Source organism: Talpa europaea (assembly GCF_964194135.1).
Source record: "Talpa europaea genome assembly, chromosome: 8".
Taxonomy (NCBI): domain Eukaryota; kingdom Metazoa; phylum Chordata; class Mammalia; order Eulipotyphla; family Talpidae; genus Talpa; species Talpa europaea.
The window spans coordinates 71678246-71696172 of record NC_140075.1 but is presented as its reverse complement, the minus strand read 5'-3'; positions in this window follow the sequence as shown (position 1 = coordinate 71696172).

Here is a 17927-nt window from a genome sequence, read left to right as displayed (position 1 = left end):
CCTTTGCTTAGAGGTAGATTTCCCTCATTGCCATAGGAAAGTATCAGCTCAGCTCAGCCTGGCTTAAAGTTTTTTTCAATCAAATCTATCTCATATGATTCTTTCTCCATTCACTTTAGAAATTCCTCTCATCTTTAATGATCATGTTCATTGTTTTGTCTTCTTTAAATTTTATGGGTTTGGGCCTCCCTGGTGGCACAGGGGTTAAGTCTCAGCACTATCAAGCTATTAACAGCCACAGCAGCATGACTTCAATCCCCAGCCAGGGAGCTGACCCACATGGTGCTGTAGACCTCTCCTGTCTCACCCACTGGCTTCAGACATAGATTTGCCTGTTCTGCTCCCCACTCTCTCTCTCTGGTGAATAACCTCACCTCCTGCACCTCTAACCTACATCCCAGTTCTTGTGTGCATAAATAAATAAAAATAAATCTTTTTTAAAAATAAATTTTATGGAGACCGGGCATGTAGGGGAGTGCATCCCCACATCGCCATTTTAGAACAGGGACCTTTCTTCACTAAAGACTGCTTGAAACTGGCAGAAGGCTCCCGGAGGAGCCAGAAGAGACCTGGGAAGTTCACCCACGCCAGGCCCCTTCTGGCCAGCAGTCAGAGCCCAGAGGGGAGCGGGCACCCACCACCTGGGCAGACCAGGCAAGCAGGAGAGTGCATCTCCACATCACTACTTTAGAACAGGGATCTTTCTTCAATAAAGACTGCTTGAAACTGGCAGAAGGCTCCCTGTGGAACCAGAGGGAAAAGGTTTCCTGTGCAGTCAGAGGTGAGCTGAAGGCCCCCACAAGCCTGGTCCCACCTGGCAGAAAGTTGGAAACCAGAGAGGGATCCAGTGATTTGGAACCCAGAGTGCAATCCAGCTGGCCCACCTCCAGGGAAGTTTGTGGGACTTCAAGACACACCTTTGTAATTAAACACAGAAGGAGGAAATATTCTGTGACAGCGACAATTAACATACTCAAAGTACCACTGCCTCACTAGACTTCTGGCATAACAGTATTTGACTCGTTTAGACCACTAGTTCCCGAACCCCACAAAGAGCACTCCAAAAAGATGCCAGCCAGTACCAGCAACACAGTGTCCCAAGGCATACGGCAAATTCGAAAATAGGCAGTAGGGAGTAGAAAAACTACATGCAACCCAGCAACTCCTCAGGAAAAAGACACACCACAAAAAGAAAACCACCCACCAGACTGCAATGACAGTAACTTGGAAGAACTTCTGAGCCTTCCAGAAAGAGAATTTAAAATTGCCGTGATTAAAAAACTGACAGAAGTCATAAAGGAAAACAATGATAAGGGAAAAATAATCAACGATCAGAAGAATGAAATTGAGTCCCTAAAGAGGGAAGTAAAAGAAATGCAGGAGATCAAAGAATTAATGGAGGAGCTAAAGAACTCTGGGAAAAGCAATGAAAGCAGAATAGATGAAATGGAAGAACAAATAAGTACTTTTGAAGTCACAGAAATGAAAAGAACCAAAACAGAAAAGGAAAGAGAACTACGAAGGAAAAAGACCGAAGAAAGACTTCGGGAACTATCTAACTCCATGAGGAAAGGAAATATAAGAGTTATAGGAAGCCCAGAAGGAAGAGGAGAGAGATGTAGGAACAGAGAAAATATTCAAGGAAATAATTGAAGAGAACTTCCCAAACGTGAAGAAGGAGCTGAAAATTGATATACAAGAAGCAAGAAGAAAACCAAACTTCATGACGAAAGGAAAAATACAGCAAGGCACATAATAGTAAAGCTCCCAAGAATCCAGGACAAGGAAAAAATAATGAAGCTGACAAGAGGGAAGAAACAGATAACATTCAAAGGAAAACCAATCAGACTGACATCAGACTTCTCCGAAGAAACACTACGGGCAAGGAGACAGTGGAGGGACATAGTCAACAGACTCCAAGAAAACAAATGCCAACCAAGAATACTCTATCCCGCAAAGCTCTCCTTCCTCTATGAAGAAAGAATAAGGACCTTCCCAGACAAACGAAACTCTGGAATTTCATTACGACTAAACCCCCATTCCAAAAAATACTACAAGGAATCCTAAAGTCAGAACCTCAGAGGGACGAATAACAACGAAAAAAGGCCAAAAAAAAGTTATTAAAAGAATAAATAAATAAAATCAAAGGAAAGACAAACACAATGGCAAATACAGATGCTAACATAGCAATATTAACTCTAAGCATAAATGGACTAAGCTCTTCAACAAAAAGACACAGAGTTGCAAGCTGGATTAAGAAACAAAACCCAACTTTTTGCTGTTTCCAGGAAACACATTTAGCTACAAAAGATAAAAACAGACTCAAAGTTAAAGGATGGAAAACAATCCTACAAGCAAATGGACCAAAAAAGAAAGCAGGAACAGCTATACTTCTCAGATAAAACAGATTTCAAACTCAAAAAGGTAAAAAGAGACCCCAACAGTCACTACATTATTATCAAGGGGACAATACTTCAAGAAGAAATAACACTCATTAACATATATTCACCAAACGAAGGAGCACCAAAATACATCAGACAACTATTGTCATTTTTGAAAACAGACATCAGAGGGCCTCCCTGGTGGTGCAGCGATTGAGCGCTGGGTTGCCAAGCTGCCCACAGCCTCTGCAGTGCCGGTTCGATCCCCGGCTGCTCCCTGGCCACCAGAGGAGGGTCCCGCAGGGCGCGCAGACCTCTCCTGCCGTCTGCTGCTCCCCTCAGCAGTGTACTTCGGTCCTTCTGCCTGCTCTGCTCCCCGCTCTGGCTCTGGTGAATTCTCTCACCCTCCCATGCTTCTGACTGTACCCAGTGCTTGTATAAATAAATAAAAAAAAAAAATGGGCAGAAGAGCTAAAAAGAAACTTCTCTGAAGAGAAAATGCAAATGGCCAACAGGCATATGAAAAAATGTTCAACATCACTTGTCTTCAGGGAAATGCAAATCAAAACTACCATGAGATACCATCTTACACCAGTGAGAATGGTACATATTAAAAAAACTAGCAACAACAAATGTTGGCGAGGGTGTGGAGAAAAAGGAACTTTCCTGCACTGTTGGTGGGAGTGCAAACTGGTCCAACCACTATGGAGAGCTGTGTGGAGATTTCTGGACCTACTAAACATAGAGCTTCCATATGATCCAGCAATTCCACTCCTAGGTATTTACCCAAAGGACACAGAAACATCCATTCCAAAGAGCACCTGCACCCCTATGTTTATAGCAGCACTGTTTACAATAGCTAAGCTTTGGAAACAGCCCAGATGCCCAAAAATAGATGACTGGATCAAGAAGATGTGGTCCATATACACCATGGAATATTACTCAGCATTCAAAAAAGATAAACACATGCAATTTGCAGCAACATGGATGGAGCTGGAAGGGATCATGCTCAGCGAAATAAGCCAGAAAGAAAAAGAAAAATACCGGATAGTCTCACTCATAGCAGGAATCTAGAAAACTTAAATAAGGGACCAGGAAAAAGAATAACTATAAGAAAGAAAATATCAAAATCAACAAACAACTATGAACCAGAGACACTCTATGGGGGGTGGGGGGCGGGGAAAGGAGGGCTTGGGGTCAAAATAAAGGGGTTGTAATTGTATGGGGAATATAAAAAATAAAATTCAAATAAATAAATAAATAAATACATACATACATTTTATGTTATTTTTTTGTTCTTGTTTTTAATTATCTAACTCCAATCCATCCAGAGTTTACTTTGGGGGAGGGGGTGGATCTAGGAATAGTTTGAAAATATGCAACATGAGCTATATTTATACTCCCTGACCCACTTTAGAGGCTATATCTCCAAGAAAATAATCCAAATAAAATACTTGAAAAGATGTTAATAGCAGTACTAGTTAACAGCAACAGCATAGAAAGTCCAGAGATCCAACAGCAGAGGAAGTGTTAAGCAAATGGTGACTAGGAATAGGAAAAATGGAAGTGTATAAATGAGTTCTTAAAAGATTTAAATATACCTTTATTTAAATATACTCTATACTTGCACTTACATAAAATCATGCAGGAATATGATCACAGACTGGGAAAAAGTCACAAGGGCAGGGTAGTGAGCACATTACTGACTACTGCTGGGCAGGTAGGTAGGTGGCCTGGCTGTGTGGCCCTTCTTTAAGAGATATTCACAAAGGGGATATGAACGCAATTTCACTCACACATAGTAGATTAAAAAACAAATGAACAAAAGCCTCAAACTTTTAGACTATAAGAACAGAACAGCGGTTAGTAGAAGGGAAGGGGAAAGAGGGTAGATAGACTGAGTGAAATGGGTTAATTGTATGGTGGAGAATATAATATATTATATATAGGTATTGATTTATAAGGTTGTACACCGAAACCTATATGATGTTATAAACCAGTGCTACTTCAAAAAGTGGGAGAAGGAGCTAGAAATGAGAGGGTTGGCTCTGGGTGAATTATTTTTTTTTTTTGTATTTAAATTCTATTGGCATTGGGCCTCCTTGGTGGCAAAAGGGGTTAAGCACTGCACTATGAAGCAATCCACAGCCTCTGCAGCAAAAGTTCAATCCCCGGCTGGCCAGGGAGAAACCCACATGGTGAGGCAGACCTCTCCTGTCTCACCTGCTGCTCCCCTCAGCAGTGTATTTCAGTCAGTCGGTTTGTCCTGTTCCCCACTCTGTCTCTGGTGGATCCTCTCACCCCCTGCATCTCTGGCCTGTACCCCAGCTCTTGTATGCATAAATAAATAAATCTTGGGCCTCCCCTGGTGGCTCAGCAGTTGAGCGCTGGGCTGCAGAGCTGCCCACAGCCTCTGCAGTGCAGGTTCGATCCCTGGCTGCCAGCAAGGGTCCCACATGGCGCGCAGACCTCTCCTGCTGCCCGCTGCTCCCCTCAGCAGTGTATTTCATCAGTCTGCCTGTTCTGCTCCCCGCTCTGGCTCTGGTGGGTTCCCTCACCCTCCGTGCTTCTGACTGTGCCCAGTGAGTATATAAATAAATAAATAAATCTTTAAAAATCAATCAATCAATCAATCAATCTTTTTTTAAAATAAATTCTATTGGTATCAATAAAAACTTTATTATATCACTACAGTAGCCACATGACATTTGCAATGGATATATTTTAAGATATCTGCTTATCTCCAAAACTGCACAAGGAATCATCCAGCTCTTTGCTCCCTAAAACACATCTTCAACAAGAGCCTCTGTGCCTCTCATGCTTATTTGTGCTTCTTTTCTTTACTTTTTTTTTAAAAAGAGTTATTTATTTATTCATACAAGCACTGGGTACAATCAGAAGCGTGGGGGGTGAGAGAATTCACCAGAGCCAGAGCAGAGAGTAGAACAGGCAGAGTGACAAAGTACACTGCTGAGGGGAGCAGCGGGTGGCAGGAGAGGTCTGCGCGCCATGTGGGACCCTCACCCGGTGACCTGGGATCGATTCGGAGCTGCAGAGGCTGTGGGCAGCTTTGCAACCCAGCACTCAACCGCTGCTCCACCGGGGAGGCCCCTGTGCTTCTTTTCAACCACCACTAGCTTTATCTTTCACATGATGTTCTTCTTTTGTTCCACAAAGAAGAAAGTTTTGAGGCCTCCCTGTTGGCACAAGATGCAGCACTTTGAAGCTATCCATAGCCACTGCAGCATTAGTTCAATCCCTGGTCAGGAAGGTGACCCATATGGCGCAGCAGACCTCTCCTGTCTCACCACTACTCCCCTCAGCAGTGGATTTCAGTAGATCTGCCTGTTCTGCTCCCCACTCTGTCTCTGGTGAATCCTCTCACCCACCCCCATGCCCGCATCTCTGGCCTGCACCCCAGCTCTTGTATGCATAAATAAATCAATTTTTTTAAAAAAAGAAGAAAGTGTTGACTTCTCTCTCTTTCTGCACCGCCTTCCACCCACCCCACAATTACAAGTGGTACCCTGTGGCTAAAATGAGTGGAGGCCATCCAAGCCTTGACAAGAGTTAGGTGCTGTGTGGATGGCCAGGCTCACTTACCCATAAGTTATTCTCACTTTCGCACTGGCCTATTAGTGCACAGTTCTAAATTGTCCCTGCAAAATTATAATCCCAACATCAGGTTTGCATTAAAATATTTGAGTCTGTAAATGTCAAATGCACAACTATTACTACTAGTCTTCTGGGATAAGAAGGAAGATAGTGTAGACTGTTATGCCTTCTGGAATCCATGCCCTGTGTGGTTCCTCCCACATTGGCACTGGCCTTGGCCATGTGCCTGGCTTTGGCAAACGGGACTTAAAAAAGCATGACACAAGAGGAGGATAAGTGTTCATTCTTTAGGTCTGTCCTCTTGGAGCATTCCCTTTGAAGACCCAGCTGCCAAGCTTTAAGAAAGCCCTAGCGAGACAGATGGAGACTGAGACAATGAGGCAACTTAAGGGAAGAACAGAGGTGACTGGTTGAGTTTTCAACTGAATGCAGACACATGAGTAATACCAACTAGAGTAAAGGAAACTTCTAGCCAACCCACAGAATCATGAGCAGTAATAAATGAAGATTGTTTTTAACCCTAAATTTTTCAATAGCTTGTTATACAGTAACAGGTAACAAACACATAGAAATACATATGTGGGCCTCCCCTGGTGGCGCAGCAGTTGAGCGCTGGGCTGCAAGGCTGCCCGCAGCCTCTGCAGCGACGGTTCGTTCCCAGGCCCCCAGCGAGGGTCCCACAAAAAAAAAGAAAAGAAAAAAAAGAAATATATATGCAATGTATACTGGATGGTAAGATAGAAAGTGTGACTAAGACTAAAAATGCAAGCTTGTGCCATCAACCAGGATGAGAAGCCATTTTAAAAATATGTAAAGTGTTTGGTGCTCATGAGATAACTTTGTTTTTTATGTTTATTGAGATAAGGTTGGTTTACATCATTGTATTTATGTAGGGGTTCTAGGTTCAAAGTTTTTAAGGACACATTTCTTCGAAAATACTATAAGGAATTTCAGAAAGTCTGTCATGGCTCTTGTTCTCAAGAACTTCAAGTCTTTGGGAAAAGGAGTAGCAGGCAGCTTTTGGCAAAAATGCTTGTGAGTGTCAGCTCAGAGAGGAACTGGTTGAATGGGAGAGTTCTGGGGACAGCTGAAGGCCCCTATGGCTTCTAGGAGAAGCAACTGATCTCTTGTCTTTACAGAAAGGAGTTTCTCAGTGAGGAAGAAGCTCTACTATGAAAACAAATGTGTGTGCGCGCGCATGCACGTGTGCGTGCACACAAGCAGGAAGTAATTTGGCCTCAGAAACAAGGCTTTCCCCCCACCCACTCCCCGTATTCGCAGCAGTGCAAGGGTTAGTCCACAAATTCAGGAAACTTTTGGGGACTTAATTGCAAGTCTTAAACTCTCTCACCTCTTCTAGTCAGCTCTAGACCAAACCATGCTGTAGTTTCTACCATGAGTGGATGACCTGATGCGACAAATACAGATGGGATGTTCTAAAGTTGATCAAACTCTGGTTGGCTGGAATGTACCATATGTGAGGCCTGTACAGAATTAGGAAAATTACAGCATCGGCAAGGAGGGCATGACATCTGGAAAAGTACTTAGAAAAAATCAACACGTGGAGCCTCCCTGGTGGCTCAAGGGGTTGGGCCTCAGCACTATGAGGCTGTCCTCAGCCACTACAGCATGATTTCAAACCCCGGCCAGGGAGCTGACCCACATAGCACAGCAAACCTCTCCTGTCTTGCACTCTGCTCTCCTCAGCAGTGTGTTTCAGTCAGTCTGCCTGTTCTGTTCCCTGCTCTGTTTCTGGTGAATCCTCTCACACACACCCCTCCCCACACACCTCTGACCTACACCCCAGCACTTGTATACATAGATAGAATGAATAATTTCACAAAACAACTACTTCAAAAACATAAAACTATTTCCATCTTTCCAATTTCTTGACTATTAGAGCTAACGTCCATATACATTTTATAAAATATATTTATAAGCACAAATGAATATTAATGAGAAAGCCAGGAAACCACTGAACATGCTGTGAGTGAAAGATTTTCTTAGACCTGCTTTTGCTTGTGAATTCATGTCCTATTCATAGGCAAATTTCCTGTTGGCTCTATTGCTTCTGGCTCATGAGTTGCATAAAAAGTTCAACATTCCCTGGTGTTCTAGAAGAACACTCTGGCTACCAGGACTGAACCAGCCTGTGACCCTCTGCAGCTGCACCTCAGGCCACTCAGTCCCTCTGGAATCAACCATTTCTAAAAAGATAAGAGTATGATTCCACCAAGTCTTGGAACTGAGCCCGGCATCTTGAGCAAAAAGTGTAGGAGTCAGGTCCTGGTTTGATTCATTTATTGTGATGGGACTTTTCTGGTTCCCTTTATGAAATAAAGAAGTGCTGACTCATCTCTCTGAGGTATACCTACAATGAGCTTCCTAGATTTCCCAAAGTGTCTTTATTTCATTTTTCCTTGATTAAGAAATTAGTACAATGGCTAGCCTAGTAAATGTCACAGGGGGTGGAAAGACACAGCTGACTGTTGATAGCAGACTGTTGACAATGCTGTTGACTGTAGCTAGGGCTGCTTGAGCTTCAGGAAGTTGTAAGCTGAACATGTCCTTACTGTTTGCTGAGGGCTCCCTTCACAGATGCAGAGAGTTTGCATAGCCCCTGCCCCGGGTCCAGTGAACCGGCTACACAGTGTTAACTTTCCTCCCACATTGTGTCCTTCACTGGCTACTTTGAGTTTAACTGGAACTTTTTGTTCCAGCTGCCTAGTGAACCTGGCCTCTGGGATCTTGATAAGGAAAGGCAGCTTTCCTATTTTTTCTGGCATATTAGCTCTGCATCTGGCTTGGCTTCCAACCTTATTGTTTTACAGTGTTTGAATAACCAAGCTCTCTGGTGAGGGTTCCGTGACCCACATCCTGGTAGGCAGCCGCGGGGGAAGGGCCTGGGTCAGGCTGCACACAACCCTCATGGTGTCCTCTTAGTCCCCGCTTTTCACCCAGAAGCCCACTGAGCACCTGAGCAAAGCTTTCTCCCAGTTCAGGAGTCACGAATTGGTCGGAGTCCTTATGGTGACATAACAAAGAACAAGCTCCTTGATCTCGGAACCCAGGTCATCTGAGCCTTTGTGACCCTCTGCTGAGAGGACTCCTCAACTCCCCATCAAGGACCAGGAGGCCACCATGGAATCACTTTGGAAGGAGGGGACAATAGAGCACAGTGGTTACAGGCAGCCTCCACTTGCTGCTACAAAGCCTCCAGCACTTCACTTAATCTTTCTGTGCCTGGTCTTCTCTTTAAATGGGAGTTTTGGGGGCCTCCCTGGTGGCACAAGAGGTTAAGTCTCAGTATTATGAAGCTATGGGCAGCCACTGAGGCATAAATTCAATCCCTGACCAAGGAGCTAACCCACATGGCACAGCAGACCTCTCCCGTCTCAACCACTGCTCCCCTCAGCAGTGTATTTCAATAGGTCCACCTGTTGTGCTCCTCACTGTCTCTGGTGAATCCTCTCACCCCCTGCACCTCTAGCCTACACCCCAGCTCTTGTATGCATAAATAAATAAAATAAATTTTTAAATAAATAAATGGCAGTTTTTGGTAGTTCCTATCTTAGGGTTAAAAGAAGCAACTCTTTTTTTTTTTTTTTTTAAAGAAGCAACTCTAACACCTTACCCATGGTAATCTTTCAGCAACACAACCTTTAATACTAACTGTGAGGTAGAAGAGAGGAAAGGAAGGCTTTTTATCTGCTTCAGAAAACAGTGCCCATTGGCTTGTGTTAATCTGGTGCCAACTTTCATCCCCACCCCTGCCTGAGCTGCAGAGGCCTTGACCCAGCTGGTAGGGCCCAGGTGGCAACACTCAGGCCTTCTTCAGTTCCAGGCCTTGAATTTCTGTGACTACTGTTCTAGAATGACTGCCCCCCCAAATCCAGCACACCCTCCTCGGGTGGGCATGAAGGCTGCCTAGGGGTCAGCACACTGTGCAGGAAGGGGCCCTGATTGACATGAGAAACACTGATCGATACTGCCGAGCGTTGCTGTTTACAGTCCACTTTGAAGGATGCTGAGAGACAGAGGGTTTCAGAGAAGGGAATAGGAGTGAGCCAATAGGAGGGATTAGAAAGGGCTTCATGAGGTGGCATTTACTTTCCTCCATGTGCCAGATCATCCCTCCCACCCCGGCTTCCAAACAATAAGTTTTCAACAGGTCTTTGACCTGAGCATCAGGTACTTCCACACAGAGGTCAAAAAAGCTGCTCAGAAGACAGTTCAGAGTCAGAGGAAAACAGGTTTGGATAAAAAGGTGTGTTTGGAGCAGGGATTTCTGGGTTCTAGCCCTGCTCTGCAACAAGGAAGACCCCTTAGGGTGATTAGGGAATTACTCAGAAGATCCCCAACCTCCCCTCTACATTACACAGATTCTTTGCTCTCTAGTCCTGCCCGCACTCCCCAGCCATACATCTGTGCACCTGAGGAAGGAGCTCTGACAGGTTTCAACTGACTCATGTGCCGGTAACAGGATGCATTTCATATTACTCCCTGTACCAGGATAAAACCAACAGTGCTAAGGGTGGACCAGACTGTGACTACTTCCTGTTTCCCCGAAGCTGACAGGCCATCAGCACCCCAAAAGCTGTGCAAGCTAAAAAAGACAGCATCTCCTGGAGTGTCCCCACCTGCTGGCCTGCCTAGTCCTTTATAGAGCTGGACATGAATGGCTTCCTTGTCCCTCATTGGTGGCTGACTCAGAAGCAGGGAGGTGTCAACTCTACCACCGCATTGGTGGAGCTGGTGGAAGGGAATAAGGGTATAGTAAGCAGCCTGGAAGCTCCAAAAAGAATGCCATGTGCCCTGGGTCCTCCGGAGGCTCGAGATGAGAAGGAACGTGCTAGGCACGTATATATCCCTGTGTTCTGCTGAACTCCCTTCTCCCCAGGGAGAGTGTATTCTCGCTCCTAGACCCCTGCCCATCAATTCCTTTAAATACATCTCTGGGTCTCCAGACAGTGGTGTGGACACCACCTTAACTTGATGGGACTGATGAGAAGGTGGAAATGTTGTGCACATTGTAATTGGGTGAACCTTCATGTCACCTGTGCTGTGGGTAACTTAAAGCAACCTTAATAAAAGTGGTCGGTAAAAGGGACATTGAATAAGCAGCTTCTACAAGGTCTTCTGGATGAGACTCAGGGCTTTCCTGGGCAGAGGTCCAATCTGCACCAGCTCGAGAGTGTGGTACCTAGGGGTAGGGGATGTGCCTTTAATAAAAGACTGTTCAGAAAGGCCAGGAGCAGGTTATTGGGGGACACAAGGGTTAGTGCAAGGCCTGGGGCTTGCAGCAACAACAGTGACCTCTGAGATCTGGCCAGGCACAGGGGCCCTGAACCCAGAGTGAGCGCCCACAGTGAAGCCAGGGTACAGACCCAGAATCACCATCTTGTCCCCATCTCTGCCCACGGTCCCAATCTGACCTCTGGGAGCAGCAGCCTCATGGAGGGGGAAGTAGAGGGACCAGCGGGACAAATGTTGGGTATGACTACCTAATGCTTAAGTGGTTTGTTTTTGCAGATTAGAGATTCTTATATAAAAATAGTATTCACATGTGTTAAGTCAAAATTGTCATTCCCAAAGGCCCTGCATCCTGTGATGGATTCATGGGGACGGCATCCCTCCTGCAAGGTCTCTGCCAGCCCCGCTGTGCCCAGTGGACTGCCCAGACCCCAGGCACATCCTCCTGCCCCACAGGTACCACACCCTCAAGTTGGTGCAGATTGGGCCTCTGCCCAGGAAAGCCCTGACTCTCACCCAGAAGACCTTGTAGAAGCTGCTTATTCAATGTCCCTTCTCCCGGCCACTTTTGTGCAGAATTGCAGCTAAAGAAAAGCACTGGACCTCCCTGGGGTAGCAGGGGTTAAAGACACAGTGCTATCAAGCTATTGCCAGCCACTGCAGCATGAGATAGATTCCCTAGCCAGGGAGTTAACCCACATGGAATAGCAGACCTCTCCTGTCTCACTTGCTGCTCCCCTCAGCAGTGTATTTCAGGGGATCTGCCTGTTGTGCTCCCCACTCTCTTTGATGAATCCTCTCACCCCCCTCACTTCTGGTCTATACCCCAGTTCTTGTGTGCATAAATAAATAAATCTTTAAAGAAAAAATAAAGAAAAGCACCAATGTCTGCAAATGACTTTAAAATGAAAACAAACAGAGCTCTCCTGTCCACCTATGACTATGCAGGTGCCTCTTTTTTTTTCCCTCCTTTTCCTAATAAACCTGTTCTTTTAAAATGTAAATAATAATAATACATAAAATGAAAATAAACATAACTTCTATCCCAACAACATAAAATACTGAAAGGAACTTGTTTTTACAAAATCCAATAAACTACCCACAATAGTACCTATCAAGCAAAAGTGCACCTTTGTTTGTAAGAAGAGAAAACGGATCAGATAGACGAGATCTCAAGGCCAGAACACAGTTTTAGGGGCCTGTTTCATTTTCTGCTCACAGGGAATTAGCAGTAAAAAGACTTGAAGAAAAGTAACATTGCTTGGATACTTTCTAGCTGTGTAATCCTGGACAGGTTTTTTTAACCCCTCCATGTCTCCCTCCTTTAATCTGTAAAATGGGAATAAATTTATTACCTCAGGGTTTTATAAGGATAAAATCACTCCTTTTCTGAAAAATACCTCACCGGTGTCTCTGCTTCACCAGCACAGCAGAGCGGTATTTAAGTGTGTGGACATTAATATTCAGAGCCCTATTTAATAGGGTCAGGAGGCTGAAAAGAGGGTTCTAGTGCATTGACAAATCAGCAAACTACAGGACCAACATGCCTTGCATCTTCTGCTGTTGCCACCTGGGGTAGAAACTGAGGGGGTGGTCCTTCACAGGTTATAGACCGGGGCTGGGAATCTGGGCTTCATGAACATGCTCTATCCGCTTATTCTCTTGTTTCCAAATAAACCCTGTTTGTTGTCTAAATATCTAGCTGCTTTTATCTGAGGGTCACAATGTTACCTCAATATCAGTTAAGATCACCCAACAGCCTTCAGAGGTACATTCTGTTTTCTACTCCAGCACACTGTAGCTTCCAGGCTTCATCATAACCCGGAACCAGGTAGCCATTAAGTGGAGCCCTGGGTCTCTTGGTCTTTATTCTCTGGAGAGGCAAGTCCGCAGAATTCTCTCTCTCATCGCTCCTCTAGCTGGCATGCAGGCACCCAGACCCACCTCTACTTGGTGGAAAATCACTCTGAATTGAGTTGGGATTCGGAAGACACCCAATGTAGTAGCTGAGTTACCTTAATCTCTGGGTCTCAGTTCCTCTCTGTAAATTAGAAAGTGATTGCCTCCTTACATAGCCACATGCAGGGTGGTTGTAAGAATCAAATGTAGAATAACTGCAAGCTCTTTTTAGATGTAGTTTCCACTACATCTCCACCCCCAAACTGCACTCTGTATGCTCAGTTGGGGATGGAATGGATTAAAATAAACCAGCCTCAATGGTGTGCAGTGGCCCCAGGGGAACTCCTTAGCCATCTGAAGCCCTGCTCTGCCCACACTGCTGGGCTGCTGCAGGGAGGGGGGCATTAGCCCAAGGGAACCCTTGAACTGCCAACAAAAGGCTTGTCAATCCCGGTTCCAGGAGGAAGCAGGGACTTCTGGAAGAAGTGGCCCATGCCCCAGGGCCCCTGGATCTCAGAAGGAGGGAGCTGAAGTAGCTACAACATACAAAGCAACAAGTTTCCTTTGCAAACCTAAAGCTTCTAGTTGCAGAGGAGTGTAGGGGGAAGTGCCAGGAGAGATAAAAGGGGCTCCGTGAACAGAGTACCCTTCACTGGGGGAGATAAAAAAAGAAAAAGAGCTCCCCCCACTCCCACCCCAGCTGAGTGCATCTGCATAAAAAGTCATTCTGGAATTCTGCAGAAGGAACCATGCAAATTACACTAATTAAATGAAATACCAGGCGTGCAGGAACTAACACTGACCTGGCACATAGTAGGTGCTCAGTAGAGTTGCTCCTCGCATACATGTGTGCACCCACATAATTGTCCTCAATCTCACCACAAGACTTTCTGCACATGCCAACTACCTACTATACCAGGTTCAGGGGATCCAGCCCTCTAAAAACTGACCTCAGCCTCTGGGCACTCCCAGTCTGGGGGCTGAGATTGGCCTGAGTCCAGAAGAGAATCAACACTAATAGGAGCCCTGGGGGGTGGGGGTGCTCCAGAGCCAGGGGTGCTAGTGGATGGGCCTTCAGGGTAAAGGGACAACAGGCACAGCAGGGGCTTTGGGGTGACTGTGGAGCATGGGTTAGGGGAGGCAGGGCCTTAGGCAGTGCTGTTTCACACCTAGTTGATCTATTCTTTTGGTAGCTCCTGGTAAGGCCGGAGCTTGGAGCTTGACCGCCCACTCTGTCTTCCCATAATTGGCACGTGGTAGTTCCAGCACCAGGGCCCTGGCATGGAAGGAGGACAGCACCTGCAGCCCTTGCCCCAGGGGACAGCATAGGAGGAATTATTCCATTTGGGCAGGAGAAAGGGTTGGCCTAGCTTGGGACACCTAAGAGCCCACCTTCTGTATTCCAAGAGAACATTCCAACCCACCACAGAATCTTCAGCCGCCTGAAGATTCTCTCAAAGTCCCTCCCAGGACTAATTCCAGGTGCAGAACCTGGGAAGCTACCCATCACTTCTTCCTTCCCACTCTCTAGTCACCCTTCTCCTCAAACTTTGGGGGCAAGTAGCCAGTCCTCTCCACCTCTGACTCTCTGCAGGATGGCCCGGGGGGAAAATCTGGACTGGATAAGGGGAAGGAGAGAGTCCTCTTCAGTGGTCTGCCGCTTGGGCAGGTGTCTCAAGGTAGGCCAACCCTTTCTGCTGCCCAGATGGAACAATTCCTCCATTATGACAGTGGGGCTAGAGCTTCAGTCTCCTCCTCCAGCCTCACATTTACATGGAGATTTGGGGGACTGAATACAGAGGAGAGGTTAAGACTGAGGATAAGACTGAGAGTGGGGCCGTGGGAGCTGGTGCCAGCTCCACCTCAGAACAGCTAAGAACAGGAACACATATAAGGCACCTACTATGTGCCCAGCACTGTGCGAGGCTTTCAATATATTCTCTCTAATCCTTGCCACCACTTTGTGAGTTAAGTATTCAAGACCCATTTCACAAATGAGGAAACAGACACAGCAAGTTTAATTTAGTTGCCCAGTCACACAGCTACGTGAGAGGAGCGCCCCCTGGTTCCACAGGAGGTACTACATTTTCCAGTAAAGCTTTCCTCAACATAGACACTGTGAATGGCCACGGCTGTGTTGGGAGCTGCAGCCTGAGGAGCTGTGTGTGGACTGCTGGCTCAGTGAGCGGGAAAGCTCTGTCACAGGTGGTTTGGAGCTTGCCGTCGAGGGGAAGTATGTACGGGCTTTGCATGGGTCACCCCTTTCCTGCCATCACCAGGACTAACCAGAAGCTGGGGGGTTCTCCAAGTCTTAGATTACAGAGTGAAGTCTTCCCAGTTGATGCACTTGAAAAAGCCCCTGCCGCTACCATGGGCCACAGAGTGCTGTGTAATTTCCTCTGTGGATCAGTCCTCCACAAAAGGCTGTGACGGGGTCATGACTCAGGTCCAGCTTGCCACTGATAGGCCACCAGCTGACTGGCTGTCAGCCAATTTGCTGACTATGGAAGGTGCTGCCCATTGTGTCTGCTCTGTCCTGCATAGGAGAGATGGGACACTCGTGGAATCGGTCAGGCGGCCATTTCTGCAGGTCACACTGGACCCAGAGCATGTCAGGAGCTGAGCACAGTTCTGGGTTGTGATTGGTGTGAACTATAACTGAAGCACACCCAGAGCCAGCCCCAGGCAGTCAGTCACGATCTTCTAAGGTTAGGAATTAAGATACCACCAGCAAACTGTGTGAGCAGGGCCTGATATCCCCACTCAGCTTCCAAGAACATTTTCCACCTTCCCCTCAAGCTCAGGAGGCTTCTAGAGGAATTTGCTCCTCTCAGAAAAAGGTGCTTTGCTTAGGCAATTTTTAAAAAAATCAATGGTTCCTTGAAGCTGTCTTCAAGGAATCCACCATGTCCACACAAGGCCTTGAAACCCAGTCACTGGGTTTTTGGGTTTTGTTTTGTTTTGTTTTTTTTTTTTAAGAAAACAAAAAGGGTAATCTTTGAATCCCTTGTTCTGAGCTGACAGTCACTTATCCAGAACCCCTCAGGGAGGGGAGGTACAGGCTGGGGTGCCAGTCATACTTCTGGGCAATTTCAAGCCACGTGCTCTGTGTCACCACGCCTGTGACTCAGCCGTGTTCTTGCCAAAGCTCACTCATAGAGGGTGAAACCACTCTGTAGGCACTTTTCAAAGTGAGGGCTCTCCTGGAGGGAAAACTGGGAGTGCACAGACGGGCTTTTCTACTTGTCCGGGAGGAGGCCCCTCAGAGCCAGGACCCAGGGCTGTTTCACTTCTGTGTCCCCAGCTTCTAGACTTTCCATAAATATCATTACGTGACTGACTAAGCAACAGAAAAAATGAAGTGAAGTTGGGACCAAAACATAAAGCCTGTGATTTTTGATGTAGGCATTCCTATTATGTTGCTTCTCAGAGAAAAGGAGTGACGCTTGTGTGATCATGGGGGAGCCTGGACCTCGAGAGGCCTGCCATGGGCAAAGACGTCTCTGTACCTCTTGGACTCACCCCCTGGCATCTCTCCTCTCTCCTAGAAGGTAGAGGTAGATTGGAAACCCTCTGAGAGAAAAAGGCAAATCCTTCTATATCTGGGCTATTTCTCAAATCACAAAAAAATTTATGTTGGCTGAGACCCTGAAAAGAGTTTCTTGCTATTGTGCTTAAGAAAAACAAAGGCCTGGTGAGAGTTGCTAAGTGCCTAGGCTAGACCAGCATGACCAGGCTGGGAAAAGTGGGCCTTGGTAGGGCTGCACTGAGGCCGTGGGCAGAGGTAGCTCCCTATACCACAGGTTCCACCATCCCCAAGGCATCTCCTCCGTGTTTCGAAACCCATACCTTCACCTGCAGACTACAGGGTGGCTGCATCCTAGCTACTCCCTGCTACAGCGATAGACTCAAACCACTGGCATGGATTGGCTATTTTTTCCACTTCCCGCTTCTTTTTTTGCCTTCTTATTTAATTATTGCCAATCTGGCAGGTAGATAGGACATCAGGAGGGATGTGGAGCTGAACAGACTTCAATAGAGGTGAGAGCTTGCAATAAGAACTGGGTGAGGGGGTCTCCCTGGTAGTACAGGGTTTAAGACACAACCTATGAAGCAATTCGCAGCCTCTGCAGCACGAGTTTGATCCCTGGCCAGGGAGCTACCCACATGGCACAGCAGATATCTCCTGTCTCGCCCACTGCTCCCCTCAGCAGTGTACTTTGGTCTGTCTGCCTGTTCTGTTTCCCACTCTGTCTCTGGTGAATCCTCTCACCACCTGCATCTCTGGCCTGTACCCCAATTCTTGTATAAAAATAAACAAATCTTTAAGAAAAACAAAAGAAGAACTGGGTGAGGAGCAACTCCTAGACCTAAGATGGGGGTGGGGAGGCAGATTCTGCATGTTTCCCAGGACACTTGATTTCCAAGGTTCCACCTCAGAGATGCCTATGGGGCAGGAGAAAACACTGGCAAGGTGGCAGTGGGGGCAGGGCAGGAGGAATTCTAGGGGGTGGATCCTTAAGAAAACAGCATAGCGAAAGAGGCAGCAACAGTTTTCTTAGGCTGATGGCTGTTGATGGCCAAAACACAGTGCAGAGTGGATCAGAAATCCAGCAAGTAGCAGTGCCCAGCTAGAAAAATGCTCAGGATCATAATGTCACATGGCAGGTCTCTTGCTGGGGCCTTCCATCACACTGTATTTTTACCATTCTCTGACCATAAACAAATGAAAACTCTTATGGCAAGTGGCTTTCAAAGACTGTTGGCTCTGAAAGGAAG